This window comes from Rhinopithecus bieti, unplaced genomic scaffold (genome assembly GCF_001698545.2).
Source record: "Rhinopithecus bieti isolate Rb0 unplaced genomic scaffold, ASM169854v2 scaffold_23826, whole genome shotgun sequence".
Classification (NCBI taxonomy): domain Eukaryota; kingdom Metazoa; phylum Chordata; class Mammalia; order Primates; family Cercopithecidae; genus Rhinopithecus; species Rhinopithecus bieti.
The window spans coordinates 854218-872163 of NW_016811267.1; the positions used below are offsets into that span (position 1 = coordinate 854218).

General features: G+C 53.3%; 1 pseudogene; it reads left to right on the forward strand.

Annotated features, from left to right (window-relative positions):
- Positions 1-6403: 6403 nt before the first annotated feature.
- LOC108543263 (uncharacterized) lies at positions 6404-8065 on the forward strand (annotated as a pseudogene).
- The last annotated feature ends 9881 nt before the right edge of the window (positions 8066-17946 follow it).

Here is a 17946-nt window from a genome sequence, read left to right on the forward strand (position 1 = left end):
TAATCCCAGCACTTTGGGAGGCCAAGACGGGCGGATCACGAGGTCAGGAGATCGAGATCATCCTGGCTAACACGGTGAAACCCCATCTCTACTAAAAATGCAAAAAAATTAGCCGAGCGTGGCGGCGAGCGCTTGTAGTCCCAGCTACTCGGGAGGCTGAGGCAGGAGAATGGCGTGAACCCAGGAGGCGGAGCTTGCAGTGAGCCGAGATCGCGCCACTGCACTCCAGCCTGGGCGACTGAGCGAGACTCCGTCTCAAAAAAAAAAAAAAAAAAAAAAAAAAACTCAGGAAATAGTACAGCTCATGCGTGTAATCCCAGCACTTTGGGAGGCCGAGGCAGGTGGATCACCTGAGGTCTAGAGTTCGAGACCAGCCTGGCCAACATGGGGAAACCCTGTCTCTACTAAAAATGCGAAAATTACCTGGGCGTGGTGATGCATGCCTATAATCCCAGCTACTCGGGTGGCTGAGGCAGGAGAATCGTTTGAACCCAGGAGGCGGAGGTTGCAGTGAGCCAAGATCATGCTACTGCACTCCAGCCTGGGCGACAGAGCAAGACTCCATCAAAAAAAAAAGAAGAAGAAGAAAAGAAAAACTCAGGAAAGGAGGTCTCACACACTGCAGGGAGGCTCCAAGCTCCAGAGTCGGGGGGTGGTGGGGGGACCAGGGCTGCCAGTACCAATGCCTTCATCCCTTTGAAGGCCTCCCTCTCAGAAGCAAGGATCCCCTCCTTGGCCTCAAGTCCCCACCCTCATTGGTTAAAACACAGTCACTTCTCCGTCACTATGACCTGCCTGTTTTTGACTGAAATGGTCATACAGAAGGAAGTCAGTTTGAAATATTGGTGAGTCAAAACGATTACAGAGGCCGAGCGCAGTGGCTCATGCTTGTAATTCCAGCATTTTGGGAGGCTAAGGTGGGTGGATCCCTTAAACCCAGGGCTCTCTGCAGGAAGCCCCGGACACCCTGGGGCAGGCCGGGGAGAGGGCAGCACAACCCAGGCTCCACCCGACCTCTCTCAGCTTCCACCTGCCACAGGCCACAGAGGAGCCTGGGACAGGAGCAGAGGGCCGGGGTTCCGGTGACATCTGGAACATTCATGATAGTCAGTGCAAAGCATTCCTGGGAGGGTCGTGTGGTCACCTCTGTCCCAGGGTGGCTTGACTCCAGCAGCCCTTCATTCCTTCTGTCCATCCTTCCTTCGGCCTGCACCTCCTCCCAGCATGTGGCACTCCCACGTCCTAAGCCTGTGTCACTTTCTTTCCATGGATTCTTTGACCGTCTTCCTCTTCTCACTGACTTAGCATCTAGGAGGTTCTTGGTGGAGGAAGGTAACTGGTAAGAAATGACATACTGAGGCCAGGCGTGGTGGCGCACCCCTGTAATCCGAGCACTTTGGGAGACCAAGGCGGGTGGATCGCTTGAGTCCAGAAGTGCAAGACCAGCAACATAGTGAGGAAAAAAAAAAAAGGAAGGAAGGAAGGAAGGAAGGAAGGAAGGAAGGAAGGAAGGAAGGAAGGAAGGAAGGACGGACGGACTAAGAAACTAGCAGAGTCTTCTGGCTGTCTGGATGTAGGGTCCAGCCCTACCGGGCTTAGCGGGTATTCTCCCCATGTGCGGAGACGAGAGATCGTAAGCAATAAAGACACATGGCCGGGCGCGGTGGCTCAAGCCTGTAATCCCAGCACTTTGGGAGGCCGAGACGGGTGGATCACGAGGTCAGGAGATCGAGACCATCTTGGCTAACACGGTGAAACCCCATCTCTAGTAAAAAAAAAAATACAAAAACTAGCCGGGCGAGGTGGCGGGCTCCTGTAGTCCCAGCTACTCGGGAGGCTGAGGCAGGAGAATGGCGTAAACCCGGGAGGCGGAGCTTGCAGTGAGCTGAGATCCAGCCACTGCAGTCCAGCCTGGGAGACAGAGCGAGACTCCATCTCAAAAAAAAAATAAATAAATAAATAAATAAATAAAGACACAAGACAAAGAGATAAAGAGAAAATAGCTGGGCCTGGGGAACCACTACCACCAAGACGTGGAGACCAGTAGTGGCCCCGAATGGCTGGGCACACTCATGTTTATTGCATACAAGACAAGGGGGGCAGGGTAAAGAGGGTAAATCTTCTAAGTGATTGACAAGGTGAAGCGAGTCACGTGATCCCAGGACAGGGGGCCCTTCCCTTTTAGGTAGCTGAAGCAGAGACAGAAGGCAGCATACACCGGCGTTTTCTTCTATGCACTTATAAGAAAGATCAAAGACTTTAAGACTTTCACTGTTCCTTCTACCGCTATCTACTACGAACTTCAAAGAGGAACCAGGAGTACGGGAGGAACGTGAAAGTGGACAAGGAGCGTGACCCACTGAAGCACAGCGCCACGGGGAGGGGTTTAGGCCTCCGGATGATGCGGGCAGGCCTGGATAATATCCAGCCTCCCACAAGAAGCTGGTGGAGCAGAGTGTTCCCTGACTCCTCCAAGGAAAGGAGACTCCCTTTTGAGGTCTGCTAAGTAACAGGTGTCTTCCCAGACACTGGCATTACCACTTGACTAAGGAGCCCTCAGATGGCCCTTATGCGGGCATGACAGAGGGCTCACCTCTTGCCTTCTAGGTCACTTCTCCCAATGTCCCTTCAGCACCTGACCCTCTACCCACCGGTTATTCCTAGGTTATATTTTTAATGCAACAAAGAGTAATATTAAAAGCTAATGATTAATAATGTTTATAATAACGATTGATAACTGTCCATGATCATCTCTATATCTAATTTGTATTTTGACTATTCTGTTTTCTTTATTATACTGAAACAGTTTGTGCCTTCAGTCTCTGGCCTCGGCACCTAGGTAATCCTTCGCCCACATCTGGGGACAGTCCTCATGTGTTCCTCAGCTTAGCCTCGAGGGTCCTGGGCTGGCCACCTCACCACCTCCATGCTGTGTCTCTAGATCCAGACTCCACAGGAAGGGCTTGGGAGGCCTAGCACAAAAGGTGCTTGGTGTGACAAACATCCCTCCGTTCCCTGGACTGCAGCTCAGCAAAAGGTCCAGGCGGTGCTTTGCCTATTCACTGTCCCCTTTGAGATGAGCCCACAGGGCCTTGTGGGGGGCGAGTATGAAGCTGGGCACCTGGAGCCTGAGGCCAACTGTCCCTCCCTGTGTCCTGGAGGAGGGGCCCCATCCCAAGAAGACCCCCAGGAGCCTGGCCTGTGGCTGCAGATGTGGGGAGGGGAGAGTCTGTGGGCTGAGTGGGAGCCATAGGTAGAGGACATTGAGCACCATGGCTGAGGGGCCTAGTCAGTGGGAACCTGGACATTGTGCCCTAGTCAGCGGAGGCCTTGTCAATGAGACCTGGACATTGTGGCCTGCTCAGCGGGGGCCTGGTCAGTGGGGACCTGGACATTGTGGCCTGCTCAGTGGGGGCCTGGTCAGTGGGACCTAAACACTGTGTCCTAGTCAGTGGGGAACCCGGTCAGCGGAGGCCTTGTGAACAGGGACACATTGGGGATGTAGTCAGAAAACACCTAGTGAATGGGGGTGTTGTCAGCGGGGGTCTGCTCAGTGAGGATCTGGTCTGTGGGAGGCCTGGTCAGCTGTGGCCTGGTCACGGGTCCTCGAGTTCAGGACCTAGTCACTTGGCACCTCATCAGTGGGGACCTGGTCAGTGGGATCCTGGTCAGCGGGAGCTGGGTCAGTATGAGCTGATTATTGGGGCTCTGGTCTGTGGGGACCTAGTCAGGGGAAACCTGGTCACTGGGGCCTGTTCAATAGAAACATGGTCGGTGGAAGCCTAGCAGTGGGGGCCTGGTCATTGGGCTCTTGGCTAGTGGGGCCTAGTCAGTAACGGTCTGTTCAGTAAGGACTTGGTCAGTTGGAATTTTGTTAGTTGGGGCCCAGTCAGTGGGGACCTGGGCAGCCAGGGCCTGGTCAGTGGGACTTGGTCTGCAGGGACCTGGTCACTGGAGTCCTGGGTAGTGGGGTCTAGTCAGTAAAGGTCTGGTCATTAAGGACCTGGTCAGTTGAAACCTTGTCACTTTGGGCCCAGTCAGTGGGACCTGATCTGAGAGGGTCTTGTCAGTTGGACCCAGTCAGAGGGAGTCTCATGAGTGGGGCCTGGCTAGTGAGGCCTGGTCAGTGGAGGTTTGGTCAGTGGGGTCCTGGTAAGTTGGGGCCTCATCAATGGGGACCTGGTCAGTGGGGACTTGTCAATGGGACCTGGTCAGGGGGCCCTTGTTAGAAGGAGCCTGGTCAGTGGGGCCTAGGTAGTGAAACCTGGCCACTAGGGGCCTGGAGAGCTGGGGCCTGCTCAGTGGGACCTGGTCGGTGTGGATGTGGTTAGTGGGGCCTCATCAACTGGGGCCTGGCCAGTGGGACCTGGTTAATGGCATCTTGGTCACTGAGGTCCTGGTTTGTGGGGTCTAGTCAGTAAGGGTCTATTCAGAGAGACTTGGTCAGTAGGGGCCTGGTTGTTGAGGCCCTGGAGAGTGGGGCCTATTCGGTAAAGGCCTGGGTCACTGGGGTCCTGGTTAGTGAGGCCTATTCAGTAAAAGTCTAGGTCACTAGGGTCCTAGGTAGTGGGGCCTGGTCAGTAAAGGTCTGGTCACTGAGGACCTGGTCAGTCAGAACCTTGTCAGTTATGGACCTGGCCAGTCAGAATCTTGTCAGTTAAGGACCTGGCCAGTCAGAACCTTGTCAGTTAGGACCCAGTCAGTGGGCACCTCATCAGTGGGGGCCTCATCAATTGGGCCCAGTCAGTGGGGGACCTGGACAGTGGAGACCTCATCAGTGGGTCTTGGATAGTGAGGCCTGGTCACTGGAAGTCTGGTCAGTGGGGGCCTAGTCACTAGGATCCTGGTTAGTGGGGTCCGGTCATTAAAGATCTGTTCAGTAAGGACCTGGTCAGTCAGAACCTCATCAGCTGGGGCCTGGTCAGTGGGGGACTGCTGAGTGGGGGCCTTGTCAGTCAAGCCTGGTCAGTGGAGGTCTGGTCAGTGGTGTCCTAGTTAGTTGGGGCCTTGTCAGCTGGGGGCTAGTCAGTGGGGACCTGGTCAAGATGTGCTTGTCAGTGGGAGCCTGGTCAGTGGGTCCTACTTAGCGAAACCTGGCCACTGGGGGCCTGGAGAGATGGGGCCTGGTCAGTGGGGAACTGGTCAGTGGGGGGTCTGGTCACTGGATTCCTGGGTAGCGGGGCCTGGTCAGTAAAGGTCTGGTCATTGAGGACCTGGTCAGTCAGAACCTTGTCAGTTAAGGACCTGGTCAGTTGGAACCTTGTCAGTTGGTCCCAGTCAGTGGGGGCCTGGTCAGTAGGGACATAGTCTGTAGGGACATGGTTAGTGGGGAGCTGGTCAGTGGGGGCCTGGTCTGTGAGGGCCTTGTCAATTGGGTCCAGTCAATGGGGGCCTGGTCAGTAGGGACGTGGTTAGCGGGGACCTGGTCTGTGGGGGCCTTGTGAGTTGGACCCAGTCAGTGGGATTCCTGGGTAGTGAGGCTTAGTCAGTAAAGGTCTGGTCATTAAGGACCTGGCCAGTCAGAACCTCATCAACTAAGGACCTGGCCAGTCAGAACCTCATCAACTAAGGACCTGGCCAGTCAGAACCTTGTCAGTTAAGGACCTGGCCAGTCAGAACCTTGTCAGTTAAGGACCTGGTCAGTTGGGCCCAGTCAGTGAGGGTCTGGTCAGTGGAGGCCTAAGCCATCAGTGGGTCCTGGATAGTGAGGCCTGGTCACTGGGGTCCTGGGTAGCGGGGTCTGGTCTGTGAAAATCTCATTGATGAGGCCTAGTTAGTGGGGTCCAGGTGGTGAGGGCCTCATCGGGGAACTTAGTCACCGAGTCAGTGAGGGCTTGGTGAATGGGAGCCTAGTCAGTGGGGCCTTGTATCTGGTGAGTGTGAACCTGGTCTTCAGGGGCCTGGTCGGCAGGTGACTGATCAGTAGGAACCTGGTCAGTGCAACCCTGGCCAGTGGCTGCCTGATCATTGGACCTAATCCATGGGGGCCTGGCAGAGGTGGGGGAGGGGTGGGGAGCGGCTGTCAGTGGGGCCTGGGCAGTGACATCCTGGTCAGCAGGCTTCTAGTCAGGAGGAGCCCAGTCAGTAAGACCTGGTCATCGGGGGCCTGGTCAATGAAAACTTAGTCAGCAGTGTTGGTCAGTGTGGCCTGGATACTGGGGATTGGTCAGTGGGAGACCAGATCGGTGGAGACCTGGTCATCGGGTCCCATTCAGTGAGAGCCAGGCCACGGAAGGCCCAGTGGATGGGGCCCTGGTCAGGAGGGGCCTGGTCAGTTGGACCCGGTCATCCCAGGACTGGTCCTCAGGGGCCACTCTGACTTCACCAGGCTCCCCTGACCGTGCCAGTCCCTGGACCGCAGCCAACTATGTCCTTTGTGTCTCTCCCAGCACAGGCTCAGGACATGGGGATGCCCAATGCTGGGAGGAGGCTCAGACAGCAGGAAGGAGAGAAGGAAGGAGGGAACTTCCACAGTACCGATGCCTACGAAATTACAACACGTGGTGCTGTTTCTACTCCATTGCCGTGTTCGCTCTTTATTTCCCACGTAATTCTCTATTCAACTGGCCTCAGTTGAGCACAAAACCATCCTTGTACCACCACGAATAGCTGGCCATGGCTCTTTGACAGGTGTTTTTATTCTGCCGTAGAAATTATCCTTGAATCGGAAAAAAAATCCCCAACCCAGCGTCCAGTCACTCAACACTCTCATCTTTGTGAAGAGCTGGTTCCGAATTCTGGGTCGCTTTTTGGAAAAAATATCTGTTGTGGTAAAACGTGCTACATCTGTGATCTCAAGTCTGTACAGGAATTGGATAGAGATGGTGAATTTCAGTCAGAACGCACAAAGAACTTGTGTTCTGTGCTCCTGAAAGCCATCAGCCCCGTACCTCCATCTTCCCTCCTCCCACGAGTCGCCTGCTCCCCGTGACACTGGTAAGAGCTCCCTGTGAACGTGGAGGATGTCTGGGAAGTTGGCCCCGTGCCCCTGGGACTGGCACTAACAGGTCCACGACGGGGTCCAGGTCCTGCCTGGGCCAATCCGGAAGAGCTTGCCAATGGCGTCACAGGCACCTCGGGGAAGGGGATGGCTTGGTTCAGGACCACCCAGAGGCCCGCTGGGCCCACTCCAAGGCCTGGCTGAGGTCACAGAAGGGCTGGCCACCTGCTGATGCTCCTTGAAGCTCCTCACCTCCTGGCCATGGGCTCCATGCCCTGTGGCTGAGCAGCAGCGCTGTGGTCCACCATCCTGGGGAAGCATCTCCAGCCATCCGTCTGGCTCTCCACCTCCTGCAGGTCGAGGGCAGTGGTGGGGGTAGTGCTCAGGGTCAGGAAGGAGCTGACACCCACCACGCCACCCTTCTCAGCCTTCCTCTTGCCCTGTTTCCAGGCCTCCTCGCAGTGCTGCTGGGGCACGTCAGGAAGTGCTGGAGGACATGGCACTGCGCCAGCACCAGGCGGCCGGCCGTGTGGCTCATCCCACAGATCAGGCTCTTCCTGTGCATGGAGATGGAGTCCTCCTGGAGGCAGCCTATGGCCCAGTTCTTAAGCAGGTGGAGCATGGAGACGACTGGGAATTTCACTAGACATGCATCTAGCCAGTCCAAGGGCTTGTCGACCATGCACCAGCTTGGAGGAGAGGTAGCTCTTTATGCCCTTGAACTTGTTCTACTGAGTGGTGTCGCCGGTGGTGCACGGGCAGGGGTAGGGCTTCTCCTGCCACTTGGGGCCATAGAGCCACAGCACCCACAGCACCATGCACACAGCGTGTCCCTATCCTTCACAGAACCTAATGCCTCGCCAAGCACAAAGGCCTCCCTTCCCAACTTGAAAAGGCAGAGTAGTGGTTGAGGTTGTGGCTCACAGTGACCGAGCTCCTGCCCACGTGGGGACACAAGGAGCTGTCGAGTTCCAGGGATGCACCTCTGCCCAGTGCACCTAGCTCGTCCACTATCATGGAGCTGCCATCCCACTTGTCATCCCCATCATCATCACTGCCCTGGCTGGCCTAGTTGCCACCAAGGAGCTGCTGAGGCCACAGCTGCGGGACACCCCTACCGCCTAGAAAGCCTGCACCAGCTGCTGGAAGGCACTCTGTGGTAGCATCTGCTGTGGCTGCACTAGCAGCTGGAAAGCGCCAAGAGGCAACTTCAAGGAGGCCGGCAGTGCACCAGGCAGGGACTCAAAGCCTCTGAGTGGTGCGATGGCCATGGCACAGTGGGTCAAGGCACAGGGGCAGTCATGGTGTGCTGGGCCAGTCCAGGGGTGCAGACCACTTGCACCGCAGATATAAGGCCAGGGTTGCTGCGGCCATGAGCCCCTGCGAGTCAGCCCTTGATGTCCTGCTCGCTATGCGGGCTCAGTACTTCATGTTCTCGTAGATCACTCTCAAATTCTCCGCCATCAAGTGGTACAGCAACTGAATCCACAGTGCCATGTGTCCCCTGCGTGGTCATCCTGGCCACTGTGGAGGCACGTGACACCTCTAGCTCCCCTCCCCTCCCAGGGCTCAGGTTGAGGCCAGGCCCCTCTGGTCCTGGGAACTATGCCTTGAGGGCGGGGCTCTGTCCCGTAGGTTGAGTCAGAGGCCGCAAGGCATGCTACTGATGGCTGGGGCTGCAGGGGTGCCACACTCACCCCTCTGGGGAAGTCTTAGAGTGAACAGCGTTCTTATTGAAGATGACTTCCCAAGGCCCAAGAGCCATATAGGGCTGTGGAGCAGCTAGCCAGGTGCTGCCCTAACTCCTTCCACACCAGGCTGGTCACTGCCCGCCCAGAGGAGTCAGATGCAGGTGCCATTGTGTAGAAAAATGTCTCTGGACCTGCCTCTTGGTTATCACAGGGCACAGTAGTTTCTGGTATCAGGGCCCTGATTAAGCTGTTGAGCCTATCCGGGGCAGATGTGGAAGTGACAGGAGCTCAGCATCCCTGTTCAAGGTCATACCACAGGAACCACAAGCCCCCAACGCCATCCGACTCCATTGGAAGCTTTGGCATGGAATTCTACCAGAGGTACCGCCAGTTAACCCAAGGTCTGTCTTGAGCTGGGGATGGCATGGCCACACCCTGAGCCCTGGAGGTTCCCAGAGAGCAACCTTCTGCCCTGGGCACTGCAGAAGCCCCCTTTACATGTCACTGGGCCTCGGCCTCGGGGACAGCCTGGCCAGGCCAGGGTAGGGGGGGATCAGGCTCCCATTCCAGAGGAGTCGCCTGCATGGGCTGCTGGTGCTGGGGTGGTGGGCCAGGGAAGGTCAGCCCATCCCCGTTGCAGACAGGCTCAATGCTGGGAAATACCCAAAGAGCCCTGGGTGCTGGGGTCCATCCCTCAGGTTTGGCTGAAGAGAATGCAGATGAAACCAGCTTCTCCACCAAGCCCATCAGATGTCCTCGCAGGGCCGGGTTCTGCACATTTGGGTCTCTGGAGTCCTTGGGGTCCCTCTGTCCTCCACTCTAGCCTGACACTGAGGACACCCTTGCAGGTTGCAGATCCCAGTGCAAGGGGTGTGTGCAGCCGCCTGGGTATCCCCCATGGGACAGGTAACACAGGGTTCAGGCTGGCTCGGGGCTTCCTGCCTCACGTCCTCATCCCAGGGCTGGGCGGTCTGGGATGCAGCCCTGATTCGGAGCTCGGGTGGGAAGAAGCTCTCACTGTCACCTGGCCCTCTTGCCACCTCACACGGGGGCCTGTCTCCACAGTGGGTGAGACGGCCCCGGACAGCCGCTCTCTGGGGTCGTCCACTCCATGCCAGGACTGGACCATTCCCACGCCTGGCTGAACTCTTGGTTCTGGCCCTGGGCCAGGGCTCCTGCCCGTGTCCTCTTCCCAAATCCTCTGGGCCAGAAACACTGATTCTCCTGTTCACTTGGCATCCCTGAAGGGGCACTCTGGAGTGAGGGGACCCTGATCCTCCTGGCATCTGTTGATGCTCACAGGCAGGGCAGGGAGCTGGCACAGACCGGAGACAGTGTAAAAGGTGCAGGGGGCACCCCTGCCTGTCTTGAGCAGCATGTCCAGTACATGGGCACTCAGCACATCCCCTTAAAATCGGCAGGTCTGTTTGTAGAAGTTTCTCTGTAGAGGAGGAAGAGGTCTGGGAGGTAGGTCCAGGTAGTGGGGTTGCAGGGACCCAGGCCCCCTCTACTATCGACTGCCCCAGAGGGTGACTCAGAAGGAGAACTGATGCTGGAGCCTCCCTAGGGGTGGCAGGTCCCAGTGTCTCCTCATAGTTCCCTCATGCAGACCCGAAAGTGCGTGAGAACTGCATCGTCCTCCAGGGCCCAGGCCTGGGAGAACGGCTCCTGAACCAATCCTTATAGGCTGGACTGGGACAGGCTCACCAGGTACTGTAAATGCAGGAAGGCAGCATGGAAGGGGTGGGTGCCCACACCCAGTTTCCCCCACAGCTACCTCCCACTGGGAGGTACTGGGTCCTTTTGCAGCCACCCCTGGCTTCCAGCTGTTCACAGGAGGCCATGGCCAGGGGGAGGCCTGGGTGGGGAGGTGCCCACCACACTCCTGCCTTTGATCTGGGTCTTGTCAAGGTAGGCTCCATGTCTGGGAGGACTCTGTGTCCTGCTCAGCGCAACAGGCCCAGCCTGGCCCTCCAGACTGAAGCAGAGGGTCGTGGGAACAGTGTGAGGGTGCTGTCCTTGGGCCAGTCCGGGTCTGTGCTGGGGAGCGGGGCTGGAGATCTTCCTGGCATGTTCCTGGAACGGAGTCACCGTGAGGATGAACAGGATGACCGTCTGCCCGGTCAGCACAGAATGGGCACCCAGTGAGCACTCGAGGATGACCCTCCTCGGGCAGCTGCCACCCACCCAGTAGCGACTGTCCCCGAGTCAGCAGGGAGGGAAGAGAGCATGTCACACTCTCCTGAGTCTGACCAAGCAGCTGTGCAGAGATGTACTTCTCACCTAGAAAAGCGTCCTGTGAGCAGACCCACTCACACTGTGTCTCCAACTGCTCTACGACACAGAGTCGGGCAGGTACCTGGGCACTGGGTAATGGTGACATTGTGGGCTCATGGCACACATCACAATGGGGCCCTGCACGGGTCAGCAGGACCCAGAGATGGCGTCCTCTGCCCCCTGAACTGTCGACATGTGTGCGTGCAATGCGTCTGTGCACTTGAGGGCAGGTGGATATGGCCGGGCACGTGTGTGCGTGTGTCTCTCCTCCAGCCGGCCCTGGCTTCCCCAATCACATGTGCCCCCATGTCCTCATCACTGTCACCCCAGGGCCTGTGATCAGCATCAGAGCATCCACGGGTGCGCCCCAGCCTCTGCCTTCAGGCAGGGTGGTCCTGGGGATGCAGGCAGGGCAGGGCAGTGGGTGAAACCTCCTCCCTTGCAGGGGACTCAGTATGTACAGTGCTAAATCTGCATAGCAGGGCCATATTCAATGCACTTCTCCTCCTCCCAGTAGCTCTCTGGGATGCAGTTGATTTCATCTTCCCTACAAATGGAAGAAAGGAGGCTTCTAGGATAAACCCCCTGCCTGAGGTCACCCAGCAGCCAGATGACCTGGTCCTTACTGACTAGGTCCCAACTAACCAGGCTCCCACTGGCCAGGCCCCCACTCACCAGGTCCCCACTCACTAGGTCCTGTTGACTAAGCCAGATTGATCGTGTTCTGCTGACCAAGCCCTGCAGACTGGGTCCCACTGATCAGGCCCCGCAGTGACCAAGCCACCACTGACCTGGTCCCCCGTGACCATCTACCCACAGACCAGGGCTCATCTTAAGTTAACCCATCTAAGAAAATGGATTTGGCCCCAGACCTTAAGTTCCATGGGGCTCACTAGGGTATAAAGCCAAGTGGGGACAGGCTAAGCTTCAGAATCTGGATGTTTTCAACATTTCCAAGTATTTCCACATTCTTCACAGTGATTTTACCAATGTATCTCCCACCACTGAGGGTTTCTATCTACCTCCAAAACTGTTGCTGTTGCCAGACTTTTTTCACTTACCTTGGGTGTTGGGTTTGAAATCCCTCCCGGTGGCTTCTTGTTCCTCATGACTGGTGACGTTGGGTGCCCTTGGATTTTAATTCTGTGCCACCTGGGTCCCCACTAACTCCCACCCCCCACCCCCACTTGCGCTCTCTGCTTCATAAGGCGATATTCTTGCCCGGTCAACTCCGAGTGATCACAGATTCAGGGGTGTCCCCAAAATGAGTTGCTTAGTGTTTGATGAATGAATGATGACACTGAGACCAGGAGTGAGAGGAGGCAGACAGGGCCCATGTGGACAGAAAGGGTTTATCCCAAGTCCAGACATGACCAACAGAGATAAAAGGGGGGAAATTGGGAGTAATCTGTGAGAGGAGTGAGCCTGAATTTGAAAGATGGAGAGGATTGGACATGGAGGAGGAGAGGGAGGAAGGGAGAACAAAGGAAACAAGCAGTTGTTGACCAAAATATGTTGTGATTCTATGCACATGATCAAAACGTGATCATGTCATCATGTACATTTCTTAAATTCAAATGGACAAAGTACACGTAATTTTCACCATTCCTCCCATGAGGCACAACTAAAACCCTGGGCCAGACATCGTACATAAAAACATGAGACTCTGAATATGATTCAGCCTTTAAAAACAAGAAAGCTGTGTTTACAACGTGGATGAACTTGGAAGACGTTCAGTGAAATAAGTCAGGCACAGAAAGACAAATACTTCCTGTCTCACTTGTGGAATCTGAAAAGCTGAACTCCCATGTAGAATAGTGGCTCTAGGGGCTGAGGGAGGGAGGAGGAACTGAACAGATGTTGGTTAAAGGGCGCAAGAGGAATTGTTCAACATGGTGACTCTAGTCAATGTATTCTTGAAAAATGCCGAGTAGGCTGGGCGCAGTGGCTCACACCTGTAATCCTAGCATGCTGGGAGACCGAGGGGGATCACTTGAGGCCAGGAGTTTGAGACCAGCCTGGGTGATATGACAGCTCATCTCTTTTTTTTTAATATAAAAAACTTAATTGCTGAGCAGATTTTAAGTGTTATCACAGAAAAAGATAAGCATGGATGTACGGTCACGGGTATGTCAAAGATATGTTAAATTAGCTTGATTTAGATATTTTACACTGTATACCTATGTTAAAACATGTTCTATGCATCATATTTATAATTTTGTCAATTAAAATTAATAAAAAGTGACTGGGAAATTGCATCATAACAGAAAAATACAAGACTCTGAATGGTGGAGAGAAGGCAGACAAGCTGGGGATTTCAGGACCCAAGGAATGACACAAAAGTGAATTCTTTGGTGTTTTGTTTTGTATTGTTTTTAGCCGCATACAGCCCAGACTTGGACCTGAAGAAGCTGGCAACCCGCAAACGCCAACGGGCACAGTCAAAAAAAGCAAAAGAAAAAGCCCAAACAAAATCCTGTTCTCCCTAGCCAAACGACCAGGAGAGGGGGCAGCCCAGCAAGACAAAACACATTTAGACAATTACTGCTAACTAAGCCAGTCCTTGGCCATGGGTTCGTTTTACTGCCACCTCACTTTGGGGCTGGGCTGGTTCTCCACCTTCACAGGGTGCGTTTCTCAATCCAGACGCTGGGGGGCGCGAGTACCACACGAGCCCCGCGATGGTCATGCCCCGGACGCCGCGGAATGACCCTAGGAGGGGAGCTCCTAGGGACCCAGAGCCTCCCAGGGCCGTGCCTGCAGGTTTTCCAGAGGCCGCTGAAAACATTCAAGACCTGGAAGGAAAAAAAAACTGTAAAATCACACACTTTGATATTTGACAACGTAAAAGCAAGGCTACGAAATCAAAATCAAACACTTGAAGGAAATGTCTACTTAGCTTAGACATGGTGTCACCTGGATTCATGGTTGGTTCCAGAATTCCCCCCACGGTGTCATCACGTTGGAAAGTTACTTGTGGGTTAGATGTTCTCTGTTGGCAAGACTGCCTGTACATGCACAAGAAGCATATGAGTTTAATGGGACCTCAATAATTTCAAAAGCAAAAAGATAACGATCCTTTCTACTTTTTTAACTTTTTTTATGTGCGTAACTGAGTCTTGCTCTGTTGCCCAGGCTGGAGCGCAGTGGTGCAATCACAGCTCACTGCAGCCTCAAACTCCTGGACTCAAGCAATTCTCCCACTTCAGCCTCCCAAGTAGCTGGGAGGGTGCACACCACCAGGCCTGGCTAATTTACATTTTTTAGAGTCAGAGTCTCACTATGTTGCTAGGGCTGGTCTCGAACTCCTGGGTTCAAGTGATCCTCCTGCCTCAGCCTTCCAAAGTGCTGAGATTATAGGTGTTAGCCACTGCACCCAGCTTCTTCTTGTTTTAAACACGAAGAAATACATTCAATGTGAGTGCCTTTTAATGTTTGATATTAAACAAGTCCCCCACGAGTGCAGGTACCCAGGGATGCGCCACACAGCCCTCTGTCCTCACCTACGCTGTTCCCTTTGGCCTCCATCACCCTTCCCTTCCCACATCAGCCAATTCACCTCCCATTCATCCTTCATATTTTAGCTCAGTGTTACCACCTCAGGGAAACCTGCCCTGGTCCCAAGGGACAAGATAGTTTGTCTTCACCTGGAATATCCTAAGTGCTCAAAAACGAATAAATGAATTAGTGAATGAACACAGGTGCCTAAGCATGAAAGGTTTGTCGTTGTGAGGCCTTCCCATGCAACTCAAACTACATATGACCTCACTGCAGAAATATGAATACTGGCTCACAAAGTCATCCTGCAAAATCAGGCACATTCAACAAGAGCTCCTCTCTTCCTGCTGGCCCTCTGTGCCAGCACTGTGCTGAGCCATGTCGGGGCAGCAGAGAAAGCTCAACCCAAAACCCTGCTCTTGAGAAGCTCCTCTCTGGGGATTGGAGCACAGAGCCAAACACAGACGTCCCTCTCCTGTGTGTTCAATGAAGGGAGGAAGGGAGGAGGGAGGCCGGGATAAATGGGTGGATGGGTGGATGGATGAAGGGATGGAGGGATGAATGAGTGGACAGATGGATGGATGAAGGAATGGAGGGATGGATGGATGAATGGGTAGATGGATGAATGGATGGAGGGAGGATGGAGGGATGGATGGGTGGATGCATGGAGGGATGGATGGGTGGATATATGAAGGGATGGAGGGATGAATGGATGGAGGATGGATGAATAAACGAATGAATGGAGGGATGAAGGGATGATGGGTAGATGGATGAATGGAGGGAGGGAGGAATGGAGGGGTGGATGGGTGGATGGATGGATGGATGATGGATGAATAAAAGAATGGATGGAGGGATGGAAGGATGAATAGGTCGATGGATGAATGCAAGGAAGGGGCTGGAGGGTGGATGCGGTGGATGATGGAATGAGGAATGGAGAGATGGAGGATGGATGGCCATGGATGACACGAGTAGACTGATGAATGGATGTGCTCGCGCGAGGGATGGATGGGTGGATGGATTGAAAGGGCATGGATGGAGGGATGAATGGGTGGAGGATGGATGAATAAACGAATGGATGGAGGGATGGATGATGAATGGGTAGGTGGATGAATGGATGAACAGATGAAGGGAGGGATAGAGGGATAAATGAGTGACTGCAGGGGTGGATGGTTGGATGGATGAATGAAGGGATGGAGGAATAGGTGGATGAATGGGTAGATGGATGAAGGGACGAAAGGAGGGATGGAGGGATGAATGGGTGAATAGATGTTTAGGAATGGGCCAGAGCAAGGGCCCGGATATGGGGAGTAGTGACAGGAATATGTCCCATAGAAGGCGCTTGGACTTGGTATGGAGAGCAGGGTATGAGGAATCGTCTGTAGGAATAGGGACATTCCAAGCAGAGTAAACTGCAGAGGCAAAGGCCCTGCAGCTTGAGAAAATCTGGTTTCAGGATAAAGTAGGGAGTGGGAAATGGCTACAGAGGAGACTGGCAAGGACAACTGGAGCCAGGTTGTGAGGGACCCACCTACAACCCTTAACCACGAACTTTGCTCCAAGAGATACCTCGAAGTATTGGCTATTCTTAGTATCAGTATTAGGGTGGTTTGACACACTCAAGAGTTTATTGCATGCTAATAGCTTCCCCTTTTAATTTCAGTTTGGAAAACATGTTTTATAGTGTTCACAACACTACTACAGTGGTGCAATATTTAGTTTTTAAATCAAGATGCCTGTTCAAAACTGTTACGCAACGGCCCGCACCTGTAACCCCGGTGCTTTAGGAGGCCAAGGCAGGAGGATCCATTGAGACCAGGAGTTTGAGACCAGCCTGAGCAACATACGTAGTGAGACCCCATCTCTACAAAAAAAAGAAGAAAACATTTTTTTTAATGTTGGAACATGAAAAGATGTTCAACATGATTAGCCATCAGATAAATGCAAATCAAAACCAAAATGAGGCCAGGCATGGTGGCTCACACCTGTAATCCCAGCACTTTGGGAGGCCAAGGCAGGAGGATCACTTGAGGCCAGGAGTTTGAGACCAGCCTGACCAACATGGCAAAATCCCGTCTCTACTAAAAATACAAAACTTAGTGAGGAGTGGTGGCTCATGCCTGTAATCCCAGCTACCCAGAAAGGTGAGGCAGGAGAATCCCTTGAACCCAGGAGGCAGAGGTTGCAGTGAACTGAGATCACGCCACTGCACTCCAGCCTGAACAACAAAGCGAGACTCTATCTCAAAAAAAAAAAAAAAAAAGAGAGAGAGAGAAGAAAGAGAGACTTCACACTTCACACTCACTGAGGTGGCTATAAGCAAAAATATAACTACAGATGTCAGCAAGTATGTGGAGAAATTGGAATCCTTGTACATTGCTGGTGGGAATGCAAAATGGTGCAGCCACTACGGAAAATAATCTGGCAGTTTCTCAAAAAGCTAAATATAGAAATCCCTCATACCTCCTCAATTCCGCTCCTAGAGATATACCCAAAAGAACTGAAGTACTGCAAATAGATATTTGTACACCAGCATCATAGCAGCTCTATTCACAATAGTCAAAAGGTAGTAACAACCAAATGTCCATCTGGGACAATGGAATATTACTCAGCAATATACAGAAATAAAGTTCTGGCCAGACACAGTAGCTCATGCCTGTCATCCCAGCACTTTGAGAGGCCAAGGTGGGCAGATCGCTTGAGCCCGGGAGTTCAAGACCAACCTGGCAACACAGCAAAACCTTATCTCTACAAAAAATACAAAAATTAGCCAGGCATGGAGGTGCATGCCTGTAATCCCAGCTACTCAGGAGGGTGAGGTGGAAGGATTGCTTGAGCCCAAAAGGCAGAGGTTTCAGTGAGCCAAGATCAAGCCACTACACTCCAGCCTGAGGGACAGAGCGAGAGACTCTGTCTAAAGCAAACAAACAAACAAAATCTCAGACAGTATTATGAGAACCAGGACTTTGCTTTTAATTATAATTCTGTTAGCTCAATAGAAGTTGAGAGAAGACTCAACACTTACAGAAATACTTAAATAGAAAAATATAAGTCTCGGCCAGGCGCGGTGGCTCATGCCTGTAATCCCAACTCTTGGGGAGGCCAAGGTGGGCAGATTACGAGGTCAGGAGATCAAGGCCATCCTGGCTATCAAGGTGAAACCCCATCTCTACTAAAAATACAAAAAATTAGCCCAGCGCGGTGGTGGGCTAGTCCCAGCTACTCAGGAGGCTGAGGCAGGAGAATGGTGTGAACCTGGGAGGCGGAGCTTGCAGTGAGCTGAGATTGCGCCATTGCACTCCAGCCTGGGTGACAGAGCAAGACTCCTTTTCAAAAAAAGAAAGAAAGAAAAATATAAGTCTCAACAGGATTTGATGAAGGCTCAGGTGTGAGTGTGAGAAAAAGGCAGTCAAGGGTGACTTCAAGGTTTCAGATGAGAATGACCAGAAGAATGAAGCTGCTATTTACTGAGATCATTACCAGGTCTCTTGCATCCTCAAAAAAAAAAAAAAAAAAAGGGGGATTTTCTTTTTCTTTTTTTTT